Source organism: Thunnus albacares, chromosome 15 (genome assembly GCF_914725855.1).
Source record: "Thunnus albacares chromosome 15, fThuAlb1.1, whole genome shotgun sequence".
Lineage (NCBI taxonomy): Eukaryota > Metazoa > Chordata > Actinopteri > Scombriformes > Scombridae > Thunnus > Thunnus albacares.
The window spans coordinates 29842994-29856279 of NC_058120.1; positions in this window are offsets into that span (position 1 = coordinate 29842994).

Here is a 13286-nt window from a genome sequence, read left to right on the forward strand (position 1 = left end):
TGATTTTGAGAAGATTCCACACTGTCGACTGGAGACTCTGAGGTCAGTAGAGAATTGGAGTCAGTCTGTGCTGGTTTCAGCAGTATTGTATTAAACAGTTATTATCAAAGCAAAGATTGCTTTCCTAAGTGGAGCTCTGAGAGGAGAATGGAGAAAGGCTTCAGGACTGGACAGAAAGACAGACAGAGAAAAGTCAGCCAATCAGATCAGCCAGAAGCTTGTTGTGATCATGTGTTTGAGTTGATGTGAAGACAACTGTTGTTGCTGTGTTCATGTCAGGAAATAAAGCTGGATTACAGCTTACAGCTTTACAAGATGTATAGAGACAGTGGTCCTCATCATCAAACTGTCGTACCATCAAATCTGATCTGAAAGTGTTTGTTCTCTCATTTCAACACTAAAGAATTGATCAGTTTATCTTTGTCAGAGCTCTAAGATCAGTCTGGCAAAAGCCTGCAAATCACTGGCTCTGATTTCACAGAACCATCATTACGTTTAGTAACCATGTGGTCTTTATACAGACCAGAACCTCTGCTGAAGTCCAGGAATCACAGCAGGTGTTAAGCTGAGAGCTCCGACAGATGGTCATGTGATGATTAAACAGCAGGAAATATCTTCAAATCCCACAGAAACTCTGTAGCTTTGAAACTTTTCAGTTCACATGTGTCAACAATAAATCCATCAGTAAACTGATGAGTGAATATCTCTGTTCCTGCAGTAATGATGTGTTCATGACTCTCAGCAGTTTATTTGCTCTGTGTACTGATACTGAAATCTGCAGAGTGAACAAACTTGATACCAAAAGTCTTTGCCTTCATTGAGCTTGGAGCTCAGTGTGTTCACTCCAACACATTAACATGAGAGCTGAAAGGAAGGTGGCTGCACTGCACAGTTGCTCCACCTCTGGTCTGAACAGGACTGAAGTCCCTGCTGTTCTTTATACTGGATGTGCTGCATCACTGACTGACAGCTGTTTTATGATCTCTATTGTTTCTTCTTCTCTCATCAGCTGGTGATGATCTCTGTAAGAGTGTGAGTGAACATCCAGGAGTGTGTGTTGAGAGAGGATCAGCTGTATCCTGATGATCCATCTGGAATCTGGATCTGGATTTTGTCATCTTCACCTAAGTCTCTTAACTGATTACAAACTGAACAGTTATCTCTGGATTTTGTTGAAGTCAATACTTTACAAATCTATTATACATGAGCTGTTTGATGCAGAAAAGAAAAAAACAGGTGTTAGAAGTATAATAACTCAGACTCTAACCCTCAGCCCATATTTGTCAAGCATCTCTGTATCGCACTGAGAGTTAACCAAGGACTAAAACTAATTTATGAAGAAGAAGAGAATTTACTCTGACTTTCAGCAGGAGAAGGATTACTCCTGGGAGAGAGTGAGACGTCACTGTTTTACCACAGTCAGAGCAGCAAAGTAGAAATAATGATGATGTGTTGTAGATTTCTCATAGTCTCGGCTGGAAATATTAAACAGTGGTAATTTGGTACATTATGTATATAAGCAAGTAAGCAGACAGGTAACTTACCAAGGTTATGGAACAGAACTATGATGCTAAAATTCATTTTTGTGAATGCTGGAAAGCATTCATAACCTATGTTATTCTACAAAATGTATTATTATTATTCCACCCACTTTTTTGGCACCAAACTCCTTCTGCACTTTTCAATGTAGAAACTTCTTTCAAACATCAATAAATCCAACTCAGTTAGGACATTATTGCTATTACTTTTCTCATTCATACCTTTCATACTTTCCAAAATATTCAACATTTTGAGGCAATTTTGCTCCATTCAACTTAAAGTTTAAAATGTACACATTTTCATACTTTTTCATGCATTTTCGACTCTTAAAGGGGACATATTATGCTTTTCCTTATTTTCAGACATATACAGTACTGTGCAAAAGTTCTAGGTACTCTAGATGTTTAGATTCTTATCCATTATGTAATACCATCAGGGAGGTGTCTGATCGGTCCCAAATTTATTCATGACATGACAATGACCCCAAGCATACAGCTAGAGTCATAAAAAACTATTTTCAGCAACAAGAAGAATGATGAGTCCTGCAACAGATGGTTTGGCCCCCACAGAGCCCGGATCTCAACATCATGGAGTCAATCTGGGATAACATGAAGAAGCACCTGAGATGGCCAAAATAATAAATCCACAGAAGAACATTCTTTCTCCAGGATGGTTACAACAACTTTCTTGCAAGTTACCATGAAAAACTGTGTTAAAGTGTACCGAGGAGAACTGCTGCTGTTTTAAAGGCATAGCTGCTCACAGCAAATATTGATTTCATTTAGATTTCTGCTGTTTACTCAACTTTGTAAGAAGTTAATTGATAAATTAAAACAATTTATAGCAATATTTTTGTAAGCATTCTCACTTTACTTTTAGTGCCTAAAACTTTTACACAGTACTGTATATTATGTCACAATGTCAGATGTTCACGTTAAAAGTGGCTGTCATGTCACATAACAAGGTAAACATATGTAGCAGTTATCTCTATGTTTAACACCAGCTTCAGACTGCTCTGAATGCTCGGTTTTTTTCTACTTTCAGCCCGAGCTGTTGTCAGTTTGTGACAGATTTCTTTTCATGGACATTGCTACATGCACAGTGCGCAAGTTCACTTCTCTGCTCCAGGGGTAGTCATGCTGAACCATGACTTCATTACACAGCAAAGTAAAATAACTAGTTTACCTATTGGAGGTGTGCTGGTTGTCTGCAGCTCTTCATCAAATATCTCACTGTGGCTGTTTCTGCTTGTACTATTCCTCCGTGCATTATTTCTAACTGATCTGCTGAACAAAGAGCTCCAAATATCTCCATATGTTGTTGTTTCTACCCGTTTTTAGCACAGCTAACGAAGCTCTGTTACTTTAGTTAGGAACACGTTTCACTACCTGTAAATTCTTCACAACAAAAGTCTCTTGTTATTTAGTTATTTAAAATTTTAATTTGAAGCAGTAAAACAGGAAATGTTTGGTTTGCATTGGGGTTAAAGTTACACAACTCTAATACGTAAAGCTGCCAATCAGAACAGAGTGGGCTCATCGGGAGTGGGGCCTTAAAGAGACAGGAGCTAAAACAGACTGTAAAGAGAAACTGTGGGGCTGCATAAAGGGCCAGTATGAAATAAATAAGGAACTGTGAATCATGCAGAGTTACTCTAGTGGAGTCCAGAAATAAAAAATTAGAGCTGAAATGAGCATAATAGGTCCTCTTTAACTGTCAGTAGCCTTCAGCTGTTTCAGGTTTAATTCACGATTCAGACATACCTCTCTCTCTCTCTCTCTCACACACACACACACACACATACACACTATCGTCATCACCTCTCTCCCCCTCTTATTTTATCCTCTTCCTCCTCCTGCTGCTCCTCTTCCTCTTCTCTCCTCCTTCACCTCCTGTGTCCTCCTCCTCCTCCTCTTCTTCCTCTTCTCTCCTTCTCCACCTCCTCTGTCCTCCCCATCCTCTTCTTCCTCTTCTTTCCACCTTTTCATCCTCCTCTTCTCTGCTCCTCTTCCTCCTCCTTCTCTTGCTCATCTTCCTCATCTCATCCATTCATACTTTTTGAAACTGTTCAACACAGTTGATTTAGGTTTCCAGTTGAACTCCCATTTTCCACTTTTCCAAATCATTCATTGTCCTTCAGCTTCCTCATCCACAGTAAAGCCATCAATTTAGTTTAGCCCAAGCATTTCAACTATTCATACTGCTTCAGCTTCTTTTTTGTGCATTTTCAACTCTTAGCTTCATACTCCATTCAAACCTGAAAAAGTTCCACATCTTTCATACATTAGGAGTTTTATTCAACCTTTCCAGTCCATTTATACTTTTTGAAATTATTCAACACAGCTGATTAAAATTTGATCATATCAGCAGCTCGTCCAGTCCTGCTCTCACCATTAAAACCATTAAAACATATTAAAATAATATCTATAAAACTAGCACAGAACACTGCTGCTGTCAGACCTTGAACTAAAACCAGGAAAAGAGATCATATTACTCCATTTCTATAATCACTTCACTGGTTACCTGTTTGTTTTTAGGATCGATTTGAAAGACTTGATTGATTATTTTTAGAGGCTCTTCATGGCTCCAGATTACAATTCAGAGATGATCTGTGTGTAAATATTAAAGACATCTAGCTTTTATATGCAAAAATATGATGTCAAAATGAATAGTTTATATCTCATAACAATATTTAACAAGTCACTTGCATCAGGCTGTAAGTAAACACAATCAGGTGGCTTTAACAATAACTATATAATTTAAACTTGTAGGTGAGATCATGTGATTCAGCTGTGTGATCCAGCCCTATCCAATCACATCCTTTACATCTTTAGTTAGTGCAGCATCTTGCATGTATTGTACAACACTGCACATAGTGATAATGATGCAAACGGACTGTGGACAAAACTACATTAAAAACATGAAATGTATCTTCTCTACTGTCCAACTCATCTCCAGCTAAACCTCCTGTTGACTCATGTGTCCTTACAGCTATTTTAAATATATCTCTGCCATCAGCAGTTTAAAACTAATGAATCATTAAATAAATAAAGCCACAATTTGCATGAATGCAGCTTGTTTTTCTATAACTCCACACTGAGTGGTGGGAAATGAATTAGCGCTGATTATATAAATATGGGTCCTGGTCTTTGCTGTCAGGGCTCTGGATCAACCTGTTTGAGGAGCTCAATCTGATAAGTCATTATCTTCCTTTAAATCACTTCTTCAAACTCATTTGATCCACTGATCTAGTGATTATTTTTGTTTTATATGCTGTACATCTTAAATTTGAATCTTATGTCTGTTTTACTGGTTTATTTTCTTCCTGTATGTGTGTGTTAGTTTTGTGTAAAACATTGTGTAACATTGGTTTTAAGAAGTTTTATAGACTTGTGAAGGGAGGGTGGTGGGATGATGGTGGTGGGAAACAAAGACCAAATTCTAACTGCAGAAACATCTGTGAAAATAAATGAACTTTCAGCGTTTTTATCCTGTGCCAAGCTTCAGCTTCATGTATAACATCTATTTTTATTGTAGTTATTTTTTCTGTCTTTGTGTATAAATGAGCTATATTTATTTGAATCTTTGTTGTGGATATCCTTGGATCTGTTAGATTTTTTTGCCTAACCCCTGAACCAACAGGATGCCATCTGAATTTTTGGTCACACTTTATTTTAAAGGTTCATTATTCTTATAATTTCTTAATTATTTTTTTCAAAGTTTCCAGGAAAGATTTGTCTGTGTAATTGGGTACTATTTATAGATTTCCATTTCCACCTGAGTTAATATTTATTCATCAGTCATTTATTATTGGAAATTTTATTCTCACATGTTGAATTGTATGTTTGCATGTTTGGCAGACCTGCTGTAAACTGACTAAAAAGCTTTAGCATATGCTAGCTTAGCAATTAGAATTAATTAATTGGAAGTGTACCAATTGAACACTGTCTTTATTTGACCTATAAATTAATGCTGAAGAACTTGGTTACTTGGAAATCAAGTGCAATATACAAACAAGGAAACAGCACCACCAAGTGACAATACAAGAAAACAGTAATCCACACAGTCTGAACACGCACAGCAAGGAGAAATAAATACATGACAACAGACATTTTAAAACATGTGGGGAGAGGAGAGTAAATCTAGATGTCTCTATTAATCATTTTGTCTATCAGATGTGAAAAAATAGAGAAAAATTAAGATTAAGAGGGAAATCGGTTTGCAGTATGTTCCCAAAACTTAACATACACAGTAAAAGAAACACACACTAAGGAGAAAAACGCAATCCAAGACATCCAGACTCCTGTAGTACAAATATTCAATGTGAGAGAAGACACTATGCAGCCCAGAAATATACACAATACCATACTTTCCACTGTGCAGCACTGACTACAGCACTGCTGTGAGTACGAGGAGGTTTTATGTGCAGGACATACACACCCGCCCTTGTTGTGCTGTTGTGTGTAATAGAGAGTGATGGCTGATGGGAAAAAGGAATTTCTCACTCTGTTACTTTTGCAGCTGGACGCCCGAAGATGTGGGCCTGATGGGAGGGGCTGAAGCTCACTGAACAGGGTGTTGTTGGTGAAGCAGCAGGTTTTCAGTCTTTGACAGGGCCCGGGTTTGGGACATTCCGGTAAGGCTGTCTTGCTTAGTGCCGTTTATTTTTCCAGCAATACTCACAATTTTACTGAGCAAGTCCTTCTGCACAGCAGCACTGTTACCATGCCAACAGAGGATGAATCAAAGAAGGTTAGCTTTCAGAAGAAATACAGCTGTTGTTGATTTTTCTTAAGAATAAAGTCTGTGTGATATTTTGACAGTCCAAAACCCAAAGTTAACAAGTTTATTATCATAGAAGTAAAAACTAAAGAAAATATTCACATTTGACAAACTAGAACCAGCATTTTGGCTTTTTCTTTTTTGGCATAACAATGACTAAAACAATAATCAGAATAGTTCCTCATTCTGTTTGATTAATCTACTAATCCTAGCAGCTCTAAAGTGATGTTTTTTTTTGGTAAATTTACATTTGTGAATGTAAAATTTTGCAATAATAGTCAATAAGAGTCATTTATCATCTTTATCAGAGTCTTTATCATGTAATTTGAAATTAAAAATGATATCTTTGAAGAAAAGGGAAAAGTTTTGAACTATGAAGGTCTTCATGTCTTTCCAGAGTTTATGGCCGAATCTGCAGCTCCACAATAAGTGAGAAACAGTTGGAGGTTGTAATTCACCTCATTCTCACATTCACATTCATTCTCCTGATACCAGAAAAACAAATCTGACCAACCAGAGAGTCGCAGGATCAGGAGGAGATGCTGACAAAGGTGATGTAACTCCACTCCTGAATAACATACAGGTTCCAGATGGGAGCGCATCAGAAACAATAGAGAATTCCCCAGAAGTTACAGGAACGCTGCTTTAGATTCTCTGTGGAAGCAGTTTAAGTTTCTGTGTTTGTTTCTGATTTCCTGTGGAAGAGCGAGCAGATAGACAATAGAAAAGCTTTGATGAACTTGACGGAGGCTGTTGGAACACGTCAGTTAGTGAGAACTCAGAAGACAAATGGACATTTATCCAGATGAAAACACCACCTGCTGTGTTTGTTTTTGTTGTTGACGTAATAATTTCTGCTCTTTCTGTTCTACTGCAGGACAAGTTTGTTCCTTTATCACAGCTGAAGAGTTGAAAACATGTTTCTTTATTAAATCTGTTTGGAGAATCCTGCTCTCTCAGGTTTGTTATTAAGGACCTCATTGTGGATTCCCAGTAAAACCTCAGCAGTTAATTGTTAGTTTTGTACTAGATGAGACACAAAAACATTAACTACTGTTGAGGAAATTAGAAATGAATGAGTAGTTATTAGTTTTGTGTTGCTCAGCAGCTGATTCAGAGTTCATCAGGGACCATTCATTGAGGAAGTGATCAGTAATCAGATATCTATGCACTAATCATGACATGTTTGATTAACAGAGTATCTCAAAGTCTGTTCTCATTAACTTATCTATTATACACTCACCGAGTACTTTATTAGGAACATCTGTGCTCCTGTTTATTCATGCAGTTATCAAATCAGCAAATCATGTGGCAGCAGTGCAATACATAAAATCCTGCAGATACAGGTCAAGAGTTTCAGTTAATGTTCACATCAAACATCAGAACAGGGAAAAAATGTGCTCTCTTTTAGTCATCAGATGTTGGATCTTAAGTTATCAGAGAAACAAGCTGGGCAAACGTTAGCAGCAGCTCAGCTAGCAGCCCCTTCCGGAAGTCTGGTGCTTGCCAAACATCATCGGAGAAACTAACTAACAGCTTTATTCAGTATTTTTAAAAGTTTTAATCCCTGTGTACGTTTGTTTTTGGACAGGACAAGACCTCTGCAGATAATTTCGCTCATGGCAGAAACCTGCTTAACATCGGGATCTTAAGAAATTATCAGAGAAACAAGCTGAGCAAACGTTAGCAGTCCCCACCAGACATCCAGTGCCAGCTGAACAGTGTCAGACATGCTGATTTTTTCCAAAAACTGAACTAAACATTGCATTTTTATCTTTAAAAATAATTTGTCACTGTTCTTAGAGCTCAAGTCAAATTATTTCTACTGTCAGCCTTTCCCAGGAGATGAGTCTTCATATCTCTAGCTGGACAAGGTCTGCAATACAACACGAAATTGTTACGTCCATGTATATATGCGCATGGCAGTTAGTTAAAGATGAAAAAATACTGTTAATACAAATTCTAAAAAGAACTGGACCCAGAGCTGAACCTTGTGAAACACCCTTAGTTATTGGTAAAAACTCAGCTCAACTCAGATCTTGGGAACAAACAGTTCCCAAGATCACTGACTGCTGCTGATCAGAATTTTTGTATGTGTGACTAACAGAGTACAACATCAGGAGAAACCATCTGAAAATGTGCGTATTTAAACAATATCACATCTCATCCCTCCCTCTCTCTAAGCCATTAACTAAACACTTTTGATTTCCTGATGTGGTTGGGCAACATGTTGTACTAACTTGTTCTGATGGAGCTTAAACAGATTCTTGACAAAGTGGTCAGATCCCCACACAGGTGCTTTAACAGCTTCAAAATCACATTCAATAATAAAAAATGACACCAATGTAATATTTACATTATTAAAGATTATTAAACCAAACTTGAACCAGGAAGAAAACATTTACTGTAAATTTTAAAATTAATATATTCATGTACATAACTTGTTCAAACCAACAATTTTCCCCCTGATGAGATATCTTTATCATCAAAAGTCCTTTTGCTCGTTCGGTTCGGCTCAACTGCTGACATGATGACTGGTATGCAGTTTATGTATATGTTTTTTTATACATGTATCAACTGCTCACCCTCACTCCATCAACAACTCCATCAAAGCAAGAGCAGCTTCAGTCCATTGTCATTGTCTGTTCATAGTTCTGTCCTGTAGTTATCCACACAAGTCTGAAGTAGAAACAGGGTTGCAAATCCCTCATTGATTATTTTTAATAAGGGCCTTCCAAACATCATTGCTATCTTGAATCCTGACAGCACAAAGCACAAAAAGGGTTCACACACCCAAATCAACCGGAGATCTTAGAATTAGATCTATAGATTTGCGAGGCGGGAGGAGGTATTTTAGGTGTAAGACAAAGACAATGTTACCTTATACAGTTTGAGCACTTGTACGACTTGGATCAACATGGAATTCAAAAATAAAATAAAAACCTTTAAGGGTACAAGTTAACTACGACTCCCAAGATGCATTTCTGCAAGAAATAGCCAATAACTGAGCTTTAAATTCGGTCACATGCGCCACACATGGCATACATGCTGATTCTAATGTTACTGTTGGCAGCCCTCAGTTTGTAGAGAAGCTCAGGATAGAACAATACTGTTATTAAAGGCACTGAGAGGAGACAGCCTCTAAAACATGTTCAACACCATGCTGAGTGACTGCATTGGCGGGTTTTTAGATGACTGCCTTGAGTGAAGGTTCTCACACCAGTACAGCTTCTCTCCAGTATGAATGAGTTGATGCATTTTTAGACCACTGACTTGAGTGAAAGCTTTTCCACATTCCACACAGCTGTATGGTTTCTCTCCAGTATGAATGAATTGGTGGAGTTTTCGAGCACAGTTTGTAGTGAAAGTTTTCCCACATTGATCACACCAGTATGGTTTCTCTCTAGTATGACTGAGTTGGTGGACTTTTAGATGATCTTCTCTTGTGAAAGCTTTTCCAAATTGGCCACAGCTGTACAGCTTCTCTCCAGTATGAATGCGTTGGTGGTGTTTTAAAGCCCAGTCTCTAAGGAAAGCTTTCCCACATTGCTCACAAAAGTATGGTTTATCTCCCGAATGAATGCATCAATGGACTTTTAGAGTTCTGCCTGTAGTAAAAGCTGTCCCACATTGCTCACACCAGTATGGTTTCCCTCCCATGTGAATACATTGGTGGACTTTTATGTCTTTGTTTGAGGTGAAAGTTTTCCCACATTGGTCACACCAGTATGGTTTCTCTCCGGTATGAGTCAGTTGGTGTGCTTTCAGAACATCGTCTCTAGTGAAAGCTTTCCCACATTACACAGCTGTACGGCTTCTCTCCAGTGTGATGCGCTGGTTTCTTTTTAGATTACTTGGTTGAGTGAGAGCTTTCCCACATTGGTCCCAGCTGTACGGACTCTCTCCAGTATGAATGCATTGGTGGACTTTAAGACAATCGTCTGCAGTGAAAGCTTTCCCACATTGGTCACAATTGCATGGTTTTTCTCCACTATAAATGCGTTGGTGCCTTTTACGGTCTCCAGTGATTGGTCACAGCTGTGAAGTTTCTCTTGTGTGTGAACTCTGATGAATCTTTAAATATCTTGATTTTGTGAAGGCTTTGTGACAGTGCTGACAGCGGTGATGTTTGAGTCCCTTCCCCTCTTGTTGTTTCTATGACAACAGACAAACATACAGACAAAGAGAGAGAAAGTGATATGACATGGTGGAGGAAGTGATCTAAAACCATAAACAGAGTTGCATTATGGGAAATGTAGGATCCAGAGTTTTTTTTTTATCTTGATCCTGACCACAGACATTCACACCAAATCCGGTAATGCAGGAAAAACTGCAGTCCTCCCATTCATTTGACTGGGGGCAGTGCATTTACACTGCAGGAGGGGGACTGCGTAGGGGTCAGTGAAAAACCACAGCAGCCGTCCAGCAAGAAGTTGAAGCGGAATCAACTTTTGGCAGTACGCAACCCAATGTCATGCTGTGGTGATCAATCAGGTAAGTCTGCGATCAGACCAAAGACGCCAAGGGGAAGAAGAACCTTGTTTACCATGTAGAACTGTAGCATTCCACTGTTTACCAAGCAACTGTGAAGATGGAGGAGAGACTGATCGTGTGTGTTACTATTATTATATGATTATTTCATGTAACCAGTTTCAACATCTGCATCTGGCCTGCAGTCTAAGCTGCACAATAACAATAGCAAGAAGCTTCCTTCGGTCGGGTCAGGGGTTAAAGTTCACAACATGACTTCAAACAAATGGCCTATGTAGTGACACACCCACACCTCAAAACATCCTTGCCTACCTAAAACTTGCCCCTGACAAAACTCCCCATATTCATATTAAAAAAAAAAAAATGAAACCAATAAAAACTAAACATTTTTAAACAACAACTAAACTGAAACAAGCAAACCCATTCTGGAAACTAGCTGAAACTAAACTGAATTGAAAACAAAAATGAAAAACAAAATAGAAATAAAAAGTAATGAAAAATATAAAACTATAATAACTCTGCGCGTGACATTTGTGACTTCCCTCCTATTTGTGGATTTTTGTCCAATTTGTAACACAGCTGATCTGTAGAAACAATTCACAAAGAGATGCAGTTACTCGCTACACCAGCAGGTGGTGACATTCCCCCAGATGAGCCGACAGAACTACAGTCTGTACTGGTAACAACTGGGACAGGAGATGAGATGAGGCCAAGGTGCTGGTTTGTGTGTTTGTGTGTGCATGTTTTTTTTAATTTATGTTTTTTATATCAATATATTGGGGGGCATATTTGAGCATATTTCAGTTCATTAGCTATTCTGCATAGTAGTGGTAATATGGGCAAAAGCTTATAGGCCTACTTTTTCAGAATGAATAGCAGATAACTTTCAGAGCCAAATAATTACATCCTGAACATGAACCAAAATAAACAATATAAAAACAAATACAGGATCTAAGTAAGAAGAAAAAAGTCCCACTGTTTTATCAAATTAATGTCAAAGATGGAAGAAACAAAAGACAGAGCTCAGACAAACACATTCAGTACATTATTGAATGAGTACAGTTTCACATTTTGACAAAGAATTTGAACATATGAGATATGAGTTATTACATTTTTATGTAATAACTCATATCCTCATACCCCTCATCAGTACACACACATACACAAATACATGCATAGGATTAATTAAATATATATCAACATTAATGTTGTGTTCATATTCATATTACTGTTATTATCCAAATATTTGGACAAATTGTACTTTGATGCATTTCACCAAAAGATTGGAGAAAAACCAAACCACTACTTTACTTTAATACTTTAACTACATCAAGCTGATAACACTACGTATAAGATCACTTTTAAGTAAGATTTTTCATGCATTTTTACTTGTAATGTAGTATTTTTACATTGCTGTATTGGAACTTCTTCTTCCACCTCTGATAATATATAATCTATATTTTATTGATACAATAATGTATTATAATCATTTTGTTCCACAACAAGTCATGTGAAACTAGATTGTGCAGTTAAATAATGTAACTGACTATGTTTCGGATGAATAAATATTGCATTAACATGTTCTGACAGCTTTTATTCTGATATCATATTATTATAAACACATAATAAAACAGTCACATGACTATTAAAAGCTGCTGCCAGTCAGTATAAAAAGTTATGAAGGAAAAGGAGTTAAACTACTAACTGCACTCAGGGCAGCTTAATACTTCTTAATACTACATACTACTTCGCGGGAGAGTGGAAATTCCTTAAACATAAAGTAAACGGAGATTATTGATCATAAACTCATGAACACTGACCTGTTTATGACCTGTTTATGACCTGTTGGTAACACGGGGGTTGTCGGTGGGTGCGGTGCTCCGGGTTCTGGTTCTCCTCCATCCCGTACTGTAGTGGCCCTGGTTCAGTGAAATCCAGCAGGTCTCCTCTGTGACTGACGGGACCGCATTTCTGACTCAGTTCAAATGCCACCTCCGTTTTCTCGCGGAAACTCACGCGAGATTAACCGTCCCACTTCGTCACTGTTGCCAAGGAGCGGGATCTCCCGCCAGAATGATTTGAAACAAAATGAGTTCTTCATTTCAACATTTACATGACTAAATTACTAAATATACATTTGTGAATATGTAATTTTGCAGGTTCATAAACAGCTTCGGCTGTAAATCCTGTAGTATGTGGCCTTGGTTGATGTCGTAACTCCTTGATGCTCCTGATAAAATAAACATTAGTGCCTACTCAGACATCCGCCATCTTGTCTGCAGCCAGATCTGCCTAGACTTTTATGAAACAAAATGGCTCCTTATTTTCGAGCAGAAGGAGACAAAAGCTGCTTTTAGTTTTTTCAGCTTCACTTTTCCATTTTGCAGATTAATATTAGTTCCATAGTAATAACAAATATTTGAAAATGAGCATATCAATGTTTCCAGCTGAAAATCTGAACCAGCAAAAGGAAG